Source organism: Trachemys scripta, chromosome 2, assembly GCF_013100865.1.
Source record: "Trachemys scripta elegans isolate TJP31775 chromosome 2, CAS_Tse_1.0, whole genome shotgun sequence".
Taxonomy (NCBI): Eukaryota; Metazoa; Chordata; order Testudines; family Emydidae; genus Trachemys; species Trachemys scripta.
Window position 1 is genome coordinate 233,632,005 of NC_048299.1, and position 14,599 is coordinate 233,646,603.

Here is a 14,599-nt window from a genome sequence, read left to right on the forward strand (position 1 = left end):
GTTATTTAGCCTCTAGAGCAGCATTAGTTATAATAAGCAACATAGCCACATTCATAGAAAAGCCACACCGAAAGAACTCTTTCCCCCTTAAACACACCCAGATCCCCTAAGTTATAAGATGTTGAATATTTGATAATAGTTTGATACTAATCATTTTCCTTTAAAACTCATGTTTCATATTTGAACTTTCTGTGTTAATGCATGTACTATTTTCCGAGAGGTTATATTTAAACTATCTTTTCCCAATTTTATGGGATATGTTTTAATTAAAATGTGCCACATCGTTTTAAATTTTTGCTTTCAAAACTTGAAGTTCTAGGCTTTTCAGATGACTGTGAGTCTGTCTTTCTTGGGGATTTTTTCTGATTCTTTCCATTGTTCTACTGCAACAACCTTACAATTATTTTTTCAAAGTTTGCAATGTCTATGATGTGCAAATCCATTTAATTTCTCATTCTTATTTTTTTTTAAATCTTTCATTCCTTTTTTTTTGGTTAGTGCTGAAGTTAGAGAAGAACTTAGTTTAATGCTGTTGCTTATATTAACATAAAAACCATAACTTATGAATGATAATGGTAAGGCTGATTTCTTCATTCTTTCTGAGGAAAGGAAGAAACAGTTTACAATCTATCCACTATTGCTTTAACTCTGGATTTTTTTGGGTCCCTTTTCCCCTTTTGTATCACCTTTATTATTCTTATTTAATAACATCAGAAATTAACTAAAACAATTATTAAAATTCAGGACACTTTAAAAGTTCAAGCCCCACTTTGCCAGTTAATTGTGCATAAGTTCAGAGCTGCACCTGCACACAACGAATTGTGGGATTCCAGCTTCAAGTTCTAAATACAGGACCTGATTCACCTCATCTGGCTTTTTTTGTAGTCAATTACACCAACGTAGAGTAGGTGAAAAATGCTCTATCTGGAGTGAATGGAATGTTCTACTTAGCTTGCACAGGTGTAAGTGAGTACACAGGGTGCAAGGCAGAGGAGAATCAAGACCATCGGTTTAACCAGATTGTGTGGAAAAAAGGGGCAGAATTGTGAGCAGAAGAAAATGGCAATGAGGCATAAATAGAAAGTACAGTGGCCTTTGTACACCACTCTATCTTTTCTTCTGGCTCTTTTCTAGCTTCTTCCTAGTATCAGTAGTCATTAGGTCTGTCAAGCGATTAAAAAAATTAATTGCGATAAATTGCACTGTTAATAATAGAATACCATTTATTTAAATATTTTTTGATATTTTCTACATTTTCAAATATATTGATTTCAATTATACCACAGAATACAAAATGTACAATGCTCACTTTATATTTATTGTTTATTACAAATATTTGCATTGTAAAAACAAAAGAAATAGTATTTTTCAATTCACCTAATACAGGTACTGTCATGCAATCTCTTTATCATGAAAGTTGACCTTACAAATGTAGAATCATGTAAAAAAAAAAATCTTCATTCAAAAATAAAACAATGTAAAACTTTAGAGCCTACAAGTCTACTCAGTCCTGATTTCTTTTTTAGCCAATCGCTCAGACAAACAAGTTTGTTTACTGCAGAAGGTAATGCTGCCTGCTTCTTGTTCACAATGTCACCTGAAAGTGAGAACAGAGGTTCTCATAGTACGGTTGTTGCTGGCATCACAAGATATTTACATGCTAGATGTGCTAAAGATTCTGATGTCCCTTCATACTTCAACCACCATTCCAGAGGACATGCGTCCATGCTGATGATGAGTTCTGCTCAATAAAAATCCAAAGCAGTGTGGACTGACGCATGTTCATTTTTATCATCTAAGTCAGATGCCACCAGCAGAAAATTGATTTTCTTTTTTGGTGGTTTGGGTTCTGTAGTTTCCACATTGGAGTGTTGCTCTTCTAAGACTTCTGAAAGCATGCTCCACACCTCGTTCATCTCAGATTTTGGAAGGCACTTCAGATTCTTAAACCTTGGATTGAGTACTGTAGCTACCTTTAGAAATCTCACATTTGCATTTTGTCAAATCTGCAGCAAAAGTGTTCTTAAAATGAACATGTGCTGAGTCATCATCCGAGACTACTATAACATGAAATATATGGCAGAATGCAGGTAAAATAGAGCTGGAGACATACAATTCTCCCCCAAGGAGTTCAATCACAAATTTAATTAACACATTTTTTTAAAGAGCGTCATCAGCATGGAAGCATGTCCTCTGGAATGGCGGCCGAAGCATGAAGGGGCAAATGAATGTTTAGCATATCTGGCATGTAAATACCTTGCAATGCCGGCTACAAAAGTGCCATTCAAATGCCTGTTCTCACTTTCTGATGACATTGTAAATAAGAAGTGGACAGCATTATCTCCCAGAAATGTAAACAAACTTGTTTGTCTTAGCAATTCACTGAAGAAGTAGGACTGAATGGACTTGTAGGCTCTAAAGTTTTGCATTGTTTCATTTTTGAGCACAGTAATGTAACAACAAAAAAATCTACATTTGTAAGTTGCATTTTCATGATAAAAAATGTATGAGGTGAATTGAAAAATACTGTTTCTTTTGTTTATCATTTTTACAGTGCAAATATTTTTAATAAAAATTATATAAAGTGAGCAGCGTACACTTTGTATTCTGTGTTGTGATTGAAATCAATATATTTGAAAATGTAGAAAAACATCCAAAAATATTTAATAAATTTGAATTGGCATTCTATTATTTAACAATGCAATTAAAACTGTGATTAATCACAATTATCTTTTAAAATTGTGATTAATTTTTTTGAGTAAAGTGCGTGAGTTAAGTGTGATTAGCTGACAGCCCTAGTAGTCATCAATCCTCTCACCATACCACCTCCAATCCATATGGGTTAATTGCCAAGTCTGTTGCAGTGCTGCTGACTCTCCCAATTTTTTCACAAGTGGCAGAATTTTTGGTGGGGGCTGGAGCCAATCTCACAATGGCGAGGAACTCTAGCCCTTTAGCAGATTCGAGCCCACTGTCTCCCTGCCTATCCCATTTGCCTGCCTCTTGGGGCAGAGTAACTAATCAGAAGTTCTGCATTTAGAGCTCTCGCCCCCTCCCTATAGTAACCAAGGCCATTCTCACAGGAATTAAAAAAAAAAAAATCTCATTATTTTTTGATGTCTGACTCATGGTTTTCAGTCTCTTGAGACTGGTGATACTGCTGTCCCATAGTAACCAATCTGGCTCTGTTGGGTAAAAATGGCCCTATGGAGCCCACAGCAGCAGTGACATTTTCTAGTTTTATGGAGTTAGCTTGAGGCTGGTTGCTAAAATCTGTGAACATTTCATAAGCAGTTTCATGCTCACCAGCTTCTTGCTTCATTATGCCACACAGAACTGAACCTTTGGATGGGAAAAAATTCCTCCTCTTCTTCCTGTTCCTTTTTCCTATCAAAATACTCTTTGGCCTAAGGGAAGATCACTTGGGTTGAGACTTGGTTGGGTAGTAATAGGGGTTGTGAAAGTCAAAGCATTTTCATTTGAGCAATGGTTTATACCCCAGTCATTGGTTACAAAAGCCAGGAACAGAACCCAGATCTCTAATATAGCAGACCCATATCGCAGCCATTTGGTCACACTGGGTATGTCTACACTGCATTTTAAAACCCTCAACAATGACTCTCAGAATCTGGGTCTACAAACTCGGGCTCACACTACGGTGCTAAAAACAGCTGTGTAGACATTTGGGCTCGGGCTCCAAAGCCTGCGAAAGGGGAGATGGGTCTCAGAGCTCCAGCCCAAGCCACAACGTCTACATTGCTATTTCCAGCACTGTAGTGTGAGCCCTGTGGCTCTGTAGACTGGGCTCTGAGAGTTGCTGCCATGGTTTTTAAAATGCAATGTAGAAGTATCCACTCACTTTCTGGAAGAATCTGCCAAATCTAAGTATTTGGACTATTCTGTCTGTAAAATGGGACCATCCATGAATTTGTAATCCACAGTGTCAGTGTGTTATGTATCTTCCTTCAGTCTACAGAGCCTCCAGCCTATTTCTGCTACCAACTGTTGTATGTTATCCTTTAGCTCAGTTGATAGGCATCTGTACTGAGTCCAGATGTATGCCCCCTCATTCTCCTGCATGGCACATACAGTGGGTAACAATAATGCCATATGTGATGGGAACCCACTGATCCACAGAGGATGTGAGTCTGTTAAAGCTCTTTCTAGATCTCTATAGCTAAGAATTGTAACATACATCCTCTGTGCTTCAGCACAAAGGATAAAGTGTAACACACCCTGACCAGTTGTATGATCATATAATTAGAGCTGGTCAGGAATGTTCCATCAGAATGATTTTCTAAAAGAAAATGCTCTTTTAGCAAAATTGTAAAAAAAATTCCATGGGAAATTTTCAATTTTGCAGAAATTTTTTGATTTTCCATCAAAAAATATTCAGAAGGCAGGCAGAAAGTGAAATTCACAGATGATTTTTTTCTGGAAATCCCTTCCAGTGAAAGACACATTTTTGACATTTCAGCCTAATTTGAGATTAAATATTTTTCAAAAATGTGAATTTTTGACCTGTGACCTGACTTGATTTTGGGAAGCTCTTAATCAGGATTAAACTACAATTCCTATGCTAAGAAATGCTAAAATGCTTTAATAATAAATCTGAGGCATATAGGGCCTGGTAGTAGGCATATGGCCCAAATATTTAGCATGAGTGTTTGACCTCAGGTTATAAGATTTAGCAAGAAGTATCTTGTGATAGACAAATAAACCACAAAAGAATAGTTTATGCCTGAAATAATGGAATTTTCAGGGCTTTTTGGTATTGTAATCATGGAGCAAAACTTCATTAATGTATCAAAACCATTGGGAAATATGTTGATACAAATAACTTATTTGCAACAGTGAGAACCCTAATTATGGAATCCTGAAATAACAAACAAGGACAAAGAGCAAAGACCAAATCAAATATGGTCCCAGATATGGGGGTGGGGCACAGTTGCCAACTTTCACTCGGCTGTGCACTCCTGACTCTCTCCCCCCCTTGCCCCTGCTTGCCCCTGGCCCTGCTTGCCCCACCCTTGCCCCTGCTTGCTGGGAGCCAATCAAAAAAAAAAAAAAAAAGAAGCTACAAGCCAAAAATTAGCCAACAACCAACTCACAAACCAATTAAGCCAAAACCAAGCCCAATTTCTGCGTTTTTTCCCGTGGATTTGGCATGTCTGGGCTGGGGATGAGCAGGTGCAAGGACAATAGGGTTATAAAAGGTTGTGAGACCAACACCTAGTTGGTCGTAGGTGATGGGATTGTAAAAACTGAATTGTTATACCCACTTCTGGTGCTTCTTCCACTTACTGTCTTCACTTTAATGGTTTCCATAAAATTGTGAGTATGCATGATTCAGTGTGGGTGTGTGGTCTCTGTGCTGTTTGCTGCTTTGCTATATTTAGTCCTATATCTATATTTCTCTTTATTTTTCTGTCATTGCAATAATGCTTGTTTGTGTGGATCTGAATAAAGTCTTCATTTCTCTATTTGTGTGATTCATCAATCTCAATTTCTATTGTAATTCTTATATAGCTCTGAGAGTAAAGAACCTGTTGTTAGTGATTTGTGCAATTTGTATGGTAAATTAATCAAAGGGTCCAGAACTTTTTCTGGGGAAGGTATTTCCATTTTCTGGCCAACTCTATATGCAGTTAGCACAAAGAGGCAGAATTTAAAGTTGTGGTAGCAATATTAATTCTGGAATTTATTTTGAGTGCCTGACTTTGTAACATTAATTACCTTCTTCAAACATAGTTGTGTTTGTTTGCTGTGGTATATCACATTCATCTAAGACCAGACTCTGCCACTCTTACTCATGCTAAGTATTAGCATGCTCAGTAAGTAACCCCACTGAAAAAATAAGGACACTTCTCAGAGTAAAATATAAATGTGAGCAAGGGTGGGAAGATATTTGTATTTTAAATGGACTCCACATAAACAACAGAATTGAGGGTTATGCTCTGACCCATATTTGGATTGCCATAATGTCTTAATAAAACACCCAATTATAGGACCAGATTGTAATGCCCTGCCTTATACTGAGGGTACGTCTTCACAACCCGTCTTCACTACCCTTCACTACCGGGTAGTGAAGACGATATATCTCATTAAGACGCGATATATCGATCCCCGAACGCGCTCACCGTCGACTCTGGAATTCCACCAGAGCGAGCGGCGGTAGCGCAGTCGACAGGGGAGCCACGGCCGTCGATCCCGTGCCATGTGGACCCCAGGTAATTCGGACTTTGCATAGCTGAAGTTCGTATCTTGGATCGATCCCCCTCCCTAGTGTAGACCAGCCCTAAGTAGTAACTTACTCCTTGAAAAGTGCTATTAAATTAGTGGAACAACTGAATGATTAAGGTAAACTACTCAGTGTGAGTAAGGGAATCAGAATCTGGCCAGTAGAAATAAACCTACTGTTTACTAATTAATTGTATTCCTTTTACAAATATATGTCAGGTAAAATAATATCCATTCTTCATTTTAAAGTCGTTCACCATATAGATTTCAATAAACCAATCTTCCCAGTATTGTCTCTGAGGCCAGGAATGTGTCTTTCAAAAAAGAGGATAAGAGCTAACATCAACAAATCACTTTGGCACAACAGCATATGTTGATCAATAGAGCTCAGAATGTAATTACATCTGTTCTTTTATCCTGAATTATTTCTTTCGAGACGCTTACCTATTGTATTACAGTTGAAATTTAAAATCAAACACATAAATCAAATTACTTGTATGCTCTGCTGACAGTTTATTCCTATTATTCCTAATCAACTGTGTCAACTAATTATTAGATTTCTCTGCAATATCCTTAAATCATATTATCCAAATGCTTGTTCAACCTTTTTTCCCCTCCTTAGTCTGCTTTGGAACATGAGCAAAAACTGGTAACCAATTACAATCCCTTTACACCCTGAAATCAGGCTTGATGGATTATAAACCATTTCAGGATTCTTCAGAATCCCTGTCTAGACATCTTGTCAATTTTGTCTAACACTTTGTCTAACAATGAAAACCACACAATTTGGACCTGTCATTCTTTGTGTAGGAACAAATGGAGGAAGCACATACCCTACATATTACATTTTTTTACCATGAAAGAATCAGGTTTTTACAAGACATGCACTATCAAATGGATAGAAAAGGATTAGAAAACATGTCTGATAGTGATAGACTCAAGGAATTCAGTCTATTTAGCTTAACAAAGAGAAGGTTAAGTGATGACTTGATTACAGTCTGTAAGTACCTACATGGAGAACAAATATTTAGTAATGGGCTCTTCAATCTAACAGAGAAAGATATAGCATGATCCAATGGCTGAAGTTGAAGCTAGACAAATTCAGACTGGAAATGAGGCATACATTTTTAACAGTGAGAGTAATTAAGCATTGGAACAATTTACCCAGGGTTGTGGTGGATTCTCCATCACTGACCATTTTAAAATAAAGATTGAGTGGTTTTTTTTTCTAAAAGATCTGCTCTAAGTATTATTTTGAAGGCATTCTGGGCCTGTGTCATACAGGAGGTCAGACTGGATGATCACTGTGGTCCCTTCTGAATTAGAATCTATGAGAAGAAGCATGGGTAAATACTTTACTTCCCTGCAGAGTTAGAGTACTTCATTTGTTAAGATTTTTTCCAACAAAGGTACATGTGCACTCACTCACATGTACCCACTTGCACAAACACATACAAACCCCAGAGATCATGGTATATTTACAATAAAAGATCATTTTGTCTAGGTCCAGAGAAAGATCCTTTCATGTTCTGAAAAAATATGATAAAATATGGTTTCTGTAATGATGCTGAACACAATTTCAGATGTCTACACTTTCAGCTAAACTGTACACTTTTTGAAATGCACCCTTATTGTCATCATAGGATCGTCATGAGAAATGGTTTTATCATTCTGGGAAAATTTATGAGATTTAAAAAAAAAATCCATCCCAAATTGAGACAAAAATCTGAAAACTCAAACAATTTTGTGGAACTGAAATTCTGCATATTTTATTTTACAAACACAAAACCATGGTATTTCTGAAATGAAATATTCTCCCTGGGATCTGTTTCTGCCCACCTGGTGGGCTGCAGTGGAGCTGGTGACTCTGGCAGCCAGTGACTGAAATTGATATCTCAGTTTCACAGCTGCTCACCACTGAATAGCAGTGATATGTCAAGATAGCAAGCTGCTGAGGAGCTGGGCAGGTGAGCTAGCAGGAAACCAGGCAGGGTTCCACTGGAATTTCACCAAAATCAAACTATGAAATGGTTAGATTTTGATGAATCATTAAATTTGGACAAAAAATGTTTCATTGGATTTTTTCTGACCAGGTTGTTGTTTTAATTTAGACCAGGCTAATTAAAGCACTACTGATGACAATAAGTTACTCGTGACCAATAGTGAACAAAACTCAAACTCAGGAGTACATAGCTAAATGCCTAACTTGCATAGGGAAGATTACACTTAAGCCTATTTTCTGCTCACATCTTGTCCCTTTTATCCTTGTGCTGTTGAGAATTAGGGCTTGTCTACACACACAAGTTGTGTCACAGTGTGAACATTGTTGTACCAGTATAAAGGTGCTTTATAGTAGTATTGCTATTCCTGTATGGGAAGGGAACTAAGCTATACTGGTATAAGGCACTTTTAGACCAGTACCACTGTGTTCACATTAGGGGATGTACCAGTAAAACTATTTTGGTAAAAAAGTCAAACTCCTAACCAAAATAGTTAAACCAGTATTAAAATGATGTGTAGACCTGGCCTCTGGGAACAAGCATGTAAGGGCTTGAGACAGTATGAAGGATTAATCATGTAATCTTGTCAACTGTGTTGAAGTCCCTATACCTTTGCCTCTGTTGTCAGATGTTCGACTGCGTGCATGTGTTCTCTCTGCATGCTGCACTGGCTCTGGCCAGATAATCTGTACAGCAGTCTCCAATCGAACTGCCCAATAAGACCACAAAACTTGGTTTAATAGCAAAGGTGCCCGGCCAGGTTTATTGTCAATGAAGCACAATAATAGCACCTAGCAGACTCTACGAGGATACTAAGACATGTATGCTCGTGACAATGGATGCAGCTCAGTCAGTGGCGGGACTTTCCACTCCTCCCTAAGCTGGCCAAAGACACTCCCTCTGAGATACATCTTTATACACCAATACAAACCAATTATGTATTGCCCCTGACATCTCTGGGTGCCACCCTCTGACGTATTAGGGTGCCACCCTCTGACGTATTAGGGTGCCACCCATTACCTTGTATATGTTGGTTTGATCAAAACATCTCTATCCATCATGCTGTCATCCTGACGTTATCCTTAAGATGAGTCAGCGTGTTCCTGTTATCTTTGGGGGATGTGTTTGGTATCAAGGTGTTCTGGTACCACCTTTTTGGAATGTGTTTGTGTATATATTCTTGTGCCTAGCATGTGTGTTTCTGCAATATCAGCCCTGTTCTTGCCAGATTCTGTGAGCAGGGCCTGCCTCTTCCTCACAACTTAACTTAACTTTTCTTTATATCAGCAAAGTTTTGACTACTTTAGCCAAGGCCTCAGGCCTCATACCAGGCCTCTAATACGAGGCCTTATGTTTCAGGCCCTCTTCTTACTACACCCTCCTGGGGTTCCATTCTGCAGTCATTAGAAGAATTCTTACTGAAACCAATGTGGGTTTTGCTTGAGAAATTTATGTAGTATCAGGCCCTATATGAATAGGTAAAGGATCCTGAGCCTGGTTTTCATTTACACTTTGAGTATATCAGCATGGCAAGCTGTTAGTCCACAGCAATGGGTCTCAGAGTCTGGGTGAACAGCTGGGGGTTCATTTGTCTCAGTAGGTTTCAGAGCCCAAGCCCCAGCCCCAGCTTGAGCCTGAATGTCTACACAGATATTTTTAGCATAGGATCTCTATGGGTACATCTACACTGCAATGAAAACCCCCCGGCTAGCCTGTGCCAGCTGACTCAGGCTCATGGGGATCAGGCTGCGGGACTATTTCATTGCAGTGTAGATGTTCTGGCTTGGACTGGAGGCCAGGCTCTAGGACCCTACAAGGTGGAAGGGTCCCAGATCTCAGTCTGCAGCCTGAGCCTGAAAGTCTACACTGCAATGAAACAGCCCTGCAGCACGCGCCCTGCAAGCCCCAGTTGGCTGGCACTTGCAGTGTAGACATACCCTATGTGCTTTTTTACCCATGAGCCCGAGTTGGTAGACCTAGGCTCTGAGACTTGCTGCTGTGGGCTGCTGCTTGTCATGTAGACATACCCTTGAACACCCCTTTACACTGACAGAGATGTGTAAAGGCACCTTCGTGTGAATGAAATTCAGGCCCAGTGTTTTTAATAAGCCTTATTACCCAGGTATGTTTGTTACAGGTTGGTAAGAGTGACCGTGTGTACTGTATTTTCAGTTCCTAAAAAGCATTGTGAAAAAACAAAGGAATAAAAGCACAGCCAGTCAAAAAGAAGAGAGCATGTGCATGCAGTGTGATGGATGACCCTATTACATCTGTCTAGGGTTGCCAGGTGTCCAGTTTTCGACCGGAACACCTGGTTGAAAGGGACTCTAGCAGGTCCAGTCATCACCATTGACTGGGATGTTAAAAGTCTGGTTGGCAGTGGATGGGGGCTGGCAGGTTCCCTGCCCAGCTCCACGCAGCTCTCAGGAAGCAGCTGGCATGTCCGGCTCCTGGGTGGAGGGCTGGCCAGGGGGTTCAGTGTGCTGGCCCTGCCTGCAGGCACCACCCTGAGTGCTGGCTCTGCCGCTCCCATTGTCCAGGAATCCAGGGTGATGCCTGCGGGTGGGGGCAAGGCACAGAGCCACCTGGATACCCTTCTGCCTAGGAGCTTGGGGGCCATGACACCGCTTCCTGGGAGCTGCCTGAGGTAAGTAATGCCCAGAGCCTGCACCACTCACCCCCTCCCACACACCAACCCCCTGCCCCAGCCTGGAGCCCCCTCCCATATCCTGAACCCCTCATTTCTGGCCCCACCCCAGAGCCCACTTCCCCAGCCCAGAGCCCTCACCCCCTCCTGCATCCTAACCCCCTGCCTGAGCCTGGAGCCCCTTCCCACACTCAACCCCTCATCCCCAGCCCCAGAGCCCCACCTCCAGCTGGAACCCTCACCCCCCTCCTGCACCCCAATCCCCTGACCCAGCCTCGTGAAAATGAGCAAGTGAGCGAGGGTAGGGGAGAGCGAATGTTGGAGGCAGGGGGGATAGAGTGAGTGGGGGCAAGAGTGAGTGGGGGCAAGGCCTTGGAGAAGGAGTGGGGCATGGGCGGGGCCCCAGGAAGGGGCGGAGCTGACGGCAGGGCAAGGGTGTTCGATTTTATGCAATTAGAAAGTTGTCAACCGTACATCTGTCAATACTGCTCAATGTAAAAGATGAGCTAGTGTAACCCATGTGCCTAATAGGGAGATATGTCTTTAAGAGGTCTAAAGAGAAGGAGGAGAGAAGAGTAAGTTGTGTCTGGGTCATTGTTGCTAGTCAGATGCACAATTAGTATTCCACAACCAGAAATTTCTGGAGTTTTGGGCATGCTCAATAGGGTCCCTGTAGCTGGACTAATAGACTCCATTAAGGGCAAGTAGTGCTTTATAAAAAGACATGTGCCCTGCCATGGGTTGGGAGAAGGTTAGCTACAGGTGCAGAATGCAGTGTATTGTCTCCTAACCCTGAACTATTTTGCTGAGAGTTATTTATTTATATACTTAATACTGATGTGTTGCTTAATTAGTTAGCTGACTAGCTGAGTGAGTGATTCCAGCAGAGGAGGAGAGAGAGTATGTGTGGAGATTTCTAGAGATTTCTGCAAGAGGAGGGAAGATATGGTTGCAGTGCTGCTGACTCAACTGTATAGAGCTGATGAACAAAGACTCTAACTGAGACTCAGGTGAACTCAACTCAAACTTTTGGAACTCTGAGTTACTTCTCACTGTGTTTTGGTGGGTTTCATTTATTTATGTATAACTGAACATAATGTATGTGAATTACAAAGTAGCCTTGGTATGTAGTAAAAATTCAGCTATTATTGATTCTTTCTCATTACAAAATTTTACAAAATTGGTACATAAGAACTAAGTTAGTTTCTTTTTGGACTTGTTTGTGGGGAGGTTGACTCTGTGCAATCCTTGGTGAAAATCCTCAGTAACAGAATTCTAGGTCTGTATTCTGGCTTTGTGTTGAAGCAGTTAGAGAGGTGCACTGAAACAAATTCTAGCACACCCAAAGTTTACACTACCAAGAGAAAACTAGCTTTTTCTTCCATTTACTTTTCCTAAAGAAGAGACTGTTCAGTGAGTGTGCAACTGAAAAATTTTAGCAGTTGCCAAAAGTGCTTTCAACCTGCATCTCTAAGCTCAGAGGAGCTGAGAACACTAAAAGCGAATGTGTGTTTGTTACATATACGCACTGGAGCACAAGGACACTTACATCATCAGCACAATGGTTCACATTCCTCTGGCTGGAGGTGAAGTGATTGCAAGACTTTAGTTGGCACCCTACCAACAGCAAAGAAAAACAAGAATAGTCACTATTGGCTAGATTGACCATTTCAGCTAAGCTGAGAGTTTGGGACTATGCTGCCCCAAAAGGAGTAATGGGGAAAAAAATGTGACTGCAGCCTTGAAAAGCCTGCCACTAACTTCCTCCAGCTGGCATGTGTGTGAGGGGCCATAGCATAAATTAGCACAGCCTGGTTGTCCATGGCCCCAAGGGGCTTTTCTAGCAGCTAGTGATTGCCAATGTGCACAGTGATGCCCTAACCATGCCTCTTTGACCCACATACGACCTTGCTTTGGACACCGGGTGTGGAGGGAATAGAAGTCACTAAAGCACCTCTACACCACTTAAGGATTCTTTTAGGTAGCGGGTAAGATCTGCTGCTGGCAGAATGGCTCTATGCTGCTTGCCCAGTGTAGGGGCATGATTGGGGCAGTCATTGCCAACCCATGCTCAGTTCAGCTCTGATCCCTGGCCACTTCCACAGCTTGGAAGATGCAAAGGTAGCGCAGAGTGATCTTTGCCCTTTTCTCTTTCCCCATGCCTGCATCTGTGCTGCTCAGAATTGGGGACATAACCCTTGATGATTAATATGACATATTAGACAAACAATGAGCAACAAGCAACAGTATTATATATAGGCAAATATATTTGTTGAGCTTGTTTCCAGGGATAGTATCTGTATGGAAACACCATGTCCCCATCAATGCAGATAAAGATGTGTTATGGAAGCCTCTGTGCCTCTAGAAATCAGCATTTTATATACAATACTTTTGAAAGGGATATTTCATTTTATAAACAGCACCAACATGTATAATAGAGGCACATTCATTCATTTATTTATTATCATTTACTCATCTATATTGTGTTAACACCCAAAGGTCCTGTCACAGGGTGGACTGGTCCTTTAAGGGAGTGGGGCTTATCTGCCACCTGTGACTAGTTAACTACTTTCCAGCTGATGGGTCAGAGGCCAATGATCAGATGATAGTCTGTAGGCCACTTGGTTCGCAGATAAAAAGTCAAGCAGCTCGCTTTAGAGTGAACTTTGCAGGGAGCACGCAGGCACCTGTGACTCACTGTGGGTTGAGGGAAGGGCTTATTTTATCAGTTGAATTTATTGAACTGTTTTGACTTGGAGAAATAAAACTCAGTCCTGATGAAAAGGGACTGACATCCTGTTGCTATTGAGAATGCTATTTGAGGTACTGGCCGGTGACTTGACCTGCTAGCCCCAATCAGATTCCAGGCCCCAATGTGCAAGGATAAATACATAGGAATATACAGTTCATGTCCCAAAGGATTACTGTTTATGGCTCCAGTCCTGCAATTGGATCCCTACTGGTGGACGGTTATGCCCTGGCAGAGACTCACTGGAATGCACTGCCAGACTCAGGTTAGCCTGATTGAAGTCAGTTTTGGTGGGGGTCCAATGCAAGTTCAAATATCTGCTCTTTTTTTTTCTTATCTTAATTTTTGAGTTTTCTATGGTAATTAAAAGCTAATTCGATAATGAGTAGCGTTTTTCAAAGCTAATAGCTTTCAGGTTTGGTAGATAATGGCAGATGACATAAATGCTCTCTGTCAATTCATATATTAGGATTTTGTACTAGCACAAATATCGGAGCACCTTGCACAGCAATTCTGGCCCTTTCACCATTGCATTCCATTAGAATATAATGTTTAATATATTTTTATTTATTATAATGTATTAAATATTTCACCAGTCTTTTACCTTCGTTTTGAAAGTCTGGCAGTGGCAATTGCATAGATACATTGCTGTTATTACTGTAACAGAGTTATTAAACAGCTTTATCATTCTCATACCAATTTACCTTTTTCTGAAAAGTCAGGGATGACACTCTACCATGACAGTATGATATTGTTACTGAACCACTGCAATGAAACGTGACGGAAGGAAACAAATTGTAGAAGCGACTATGGAATCTGTATCTATGAATAAGCTATCTTTTGTCTAACTTAATTTTTACACTAATTATTTAAACCACCTGGAAGGCAGTTCCTATACATTTTAATTTGGCTGAATACGAAATCAATTATTTATGTTCAGCCATAGGGTCTTGTTCTGCAGAA